Source organism: Citrus sinensis, chromosome 6, assembly GCF_022201045.2.
Source record: "Citrus sinensis cultivar Valencia sweet orange chromosome 6, DVS_A1.0, whole genome shotgun sequence".
In the NCBI taxonomy this organism is placed as follows: Eukaryota; Viridiplantae; Streptophyta; class Magnoliopsida; order Sapindales; family Rutaceae; genus Citrus; species Citrus sinensis.
The window spans coordinates 9,218,440-9,222,215 of record NC_068561.1 but is presented as its reverse complement, the minus strand read 5'-3'; the positions used below and the strand labels follow the sequence as shown (position 1 = coordinate 9,222,215).

The following is a 3,776-nucleotide window of genomic DNA, read 5'->3' as shown; positions in this document are numbered from 1 at the left end:
AGATGTTGTTATTAGAAGAATATATCTCGAACCAATCAAAAAACAATATATGAACTTGATGAAGATTCACAAATTCATAATAAGTTTGTTGGATTTCTTTTCTTTGATTTAAAAAATGTTTGAAAAACCAAAGTCTTTTTTCTTTGTTTAAATCAGAATAAAAGTCTTTATGCAGAAAAGCTTTATCCAATTCAAATTCCTTTTTAATGACATTAATAACATTTTCTGTAACAACAGAAAATGTAGGGGAAGTTGGAGGAGAAGGTTCCTTCTCTTCCTGTCTTTGTTCATGTTGACTACTAGTGTAAATGGGGTGAGGAACACTAGTGGCATAGTCAACAGATCGTATAGAAGTGCTAGGTATATCTGAAGTTGAAAACCTAGGTTGACTTTGAAAAGGAAGATTTATAACAGAAGGGATTTTTGTAAATTTCCTTTCTAGTGAAGGAATACTTGAGCACGACTCTTTATCAGAAAATCTAGTTGAAGCAGATCTTCTAAATGACAATTTGACTTTTCCATCAGAATATTGAGTCACATTTTGTAACTCTGTATTAGGCTCAAGTTGTTTTGGAATCGCTGGTGGAGCGGCTCCTTCAAGAATCCATTCTTCTGGAAGATGGACATCTTTCCATTGAATAGGTTTTGGAATGACAGTGTTGGCTCTAGACAAATCAGTTTGCAAGAGAAGAGTCTCATCTCTTTTTGACTGGAATTTATGTTGTGTACTGAATGCAGTGATCATTGCCTTATACGAGATTTTAAAAATTAAAGCAACTGGGACGGATCCCTCAATCATATTATAATCATGAGTTTTGATTTGTAAAATCATGCTTTTCAAAATATTTTTATCTTTAAGTGAAATTGTTATGTTTGAATAACAATCAAATGAAATTGGACCTTTACAAAGACTGGATTCGATGCTACTTAGCAAAGAATCATCAAAAGAGATGAATCGCCCATCTCTTAGGACAGCAAGGATAGAAGTATCCAAGCCTTCTTTGGTTAAGGGTTTTATTCCGACTTGAATTAGTCCAATATGAATATAATTGAAATTCTTTTCTTTTAATTTCTTTAAAGAATGCTCAGAAAACAAGTGAATTGTTTCAAATGGATTTGAAAGAGTTATGTCACGTTCTTCAGTCTTAATAATATAATCACTCTTTAAAAAATCAAGCTTTTTTGTTTTGTAAATCTTTTCTTTAGAAATTTTTGGAAGTTCCCAACAATCAATTGCTTTATCAAAGTTCTCAATAAAGAATTTTTCTGAACTCACAACATGCTTTGAAGTACTAGTCTTCCCGGAAGAAGAGCTAGAAAAGGATGATGTTCTACAGTGTATAGGGTCCATGAGTAAAAACCTATGGTCAATCTATGGTTTTGTCAGAATGGCTACAGGTATGGTTTTACAGCCCTAAACGGATGACCTTATCCTATGGCGGGACTTACTACCAGTAAAGATTCACCACACAACAAAACTTCAAAATAAAACACAAGTCTTTAAACACAGAACTATAAACTGCTTTACACTATCCTCCCCTTGGCTCTGATACCAGAAGGAAATATTTGTTTGGTCAAATTTATTATATTTATTTTAATAATAAATTTATATTATATATTAAAAAATTATAATATTATTAGTCTACTAGATAAATTAAACTATTTAAATTATATTTATATTTATTAAAAAGTTTTTAAATCCATTTTTTAATTACTATCTACATAAATAATTCGTCGATTGTACTGGAGATATCGATAAATTAAAAGAGTATTTCACCCAATACGCATAGAAGTCTCAAGCCCCATTTGACGTCTCTCTTGACCTTTTATATTATATTCTCCACCATCAATATTGGTCTTACTAATTGGTACATAACATATATCTTGCAAAGATCAATCTGTTGTTTGTTTCTAGGGGTGCAAAACGAATAAAATCGAATTAGAATCAAATTTTCAATTGCTGAGATTTATTTATTAAACAAATCAAAATTTCAAGACTCAAATTTGATTCATTTATTAAATGAAATAAACTAATCGAATTCGAATTTGGATTTCTTTACTATTTATTTGACCCATAATAAATGAATCTATACAAATTGAATTGAATATGAATTCTTAATAAACAAAAATTCAAACTATAAATTTAAAATCCTACAAAAACAAATAACCAAACCATATTCTAAAACTAAAAAAATACAGTCTCCAAACACAAAATTACAAATTCTTCTTGCTGAGAAAAAATAAGAAAAGAAAAAAGATCTCAAAACATTATCGACTCAAACTCTCCACCACTTTTGCGTTTGCTTGATCATGTCTTCTTTATAAACCCCATTGCAATATATATATATATATATTGCTATAATCAGAAAGGCCCTTACCTTTCTTGCTCAAATCTTGTTCATTTTCATAAGTTTTTTTGCGGCTAGTGCCATTTTAACAAATCCATTTGCCCAGTAAAATCTTGAAAGAGTTGGGAAGCTACCTGGGCAAAATTAAAAATAAACTCATAACTCTAAAATAAAAAAATAAAAAAAAAGAATAAGAGCTTTCCATTAGGTAAGATGGTACTACCTTCTCTAAACAACAAACAACAAGAAATTACAAACACAACAAAAAGAAATTGCCATGGAGGATGGAGACCAAGAGAAAAGAGGGTTGAGAGAAGAGAAAGAAAGAGTAGAAATGATGAAGTAAAAAAATTAGGACCAGCTCTGCTTAAATTTTTGTTAGTCTTATTATCCTTAATAATTACTAAATTAATCTTTAAATTTTGAAATTTTTAATGCAAATAAGTAATTTAATTAAATGAATTTTAGACGAATGGACTGCATTCAATTCGTTTATCACCCACTTACTAAATGAATTCTAAATGAATAACAAATAAACAAACCCTAATTTAATTTGTTTATTTAGCAAATCGAATTGAATTCACTCATTTATGAAACAAATCAATTTTTTCAAATTCAAACTCATTTAATTCGCATCGGATCAAATTGAAGAAAAACGAATCCTAACCCAGATTGTTGCCCCTAATTTTTTTCCATATCTAAAGCATATAGACTCAGATCTAGAGAGATAAAACATAAACTAGAAAACACAACAAAAATACATAAACGTAGTAATCACAAATAAAGACTGGATGGACAAAAAATCATCACAAATCATGATTCGAATGGACAAAAAAGCATTAAATCTAAATAGATAGATAGCTTTATCCACACTCTTAATAGAGGAGGAAATAGAAATATAATATTGTAAAAAAGAAATAAATTTTCCATTGGAGAGTGAGGGAAGGTGAGCTTTTGGTTTTAGTTGCTGAGGTTCTTTTATGGAGAAACGAAAGAAGAAAGAGAAGTTCAGATAACAAGAAATATTGCTGAGATATATCGGTTGTTCCTTTTCCAGCTCTTTCATGGCCTTAGTTGATTTCACATGCAACTGCTGCGAGGCAAAAAAAATATTTTTCATGTTCTTAATTTATTGTCTATAGGCAACAAATAGAAAGACAATTACAACAATTGGATTTCTACATAGTGACTCTACTATCAAAATTGTCCTCATCCCACACAATGTTGTCTATAACTTAAGGTCATATGTACTCCACCTACCATCACTCTTATGTGTTATCTTTATCAAAGTATTACATCCCTTATTTGGTGTCAAAAAGTAAAGCGGTGGGGATTGTTAGTGCCCCACCGCAAAGGCAAAAGAAAGAAGACAAAAGAGGAAGAAGAAAAAAAAGGAAAGAGAAGGAAGAAAAAGGGGTGCCGCACCAA

General features: G+C 30.4%; 1 long non-coding RNA gene across 1 annotated transcript; it reads right to left on the bottom strand.

Moving 5' to 3' along the window:
* Positions 1-2,078: 2,078 nt before the first annotated feature.
* On the bottom strand, positions 2,079-3,776 carry LOC127903003 (uncharacterized). Its single transcript, XR_008055749.1, has 2 exons — positions 2,572-3,776; positions 2,079-2,482 (listed from the first exon to the last, which is right to left on the bottom strand). It is a non-coding gene; the product is annotated as an uncharacterized LOC127903003 (long non-coding RNA).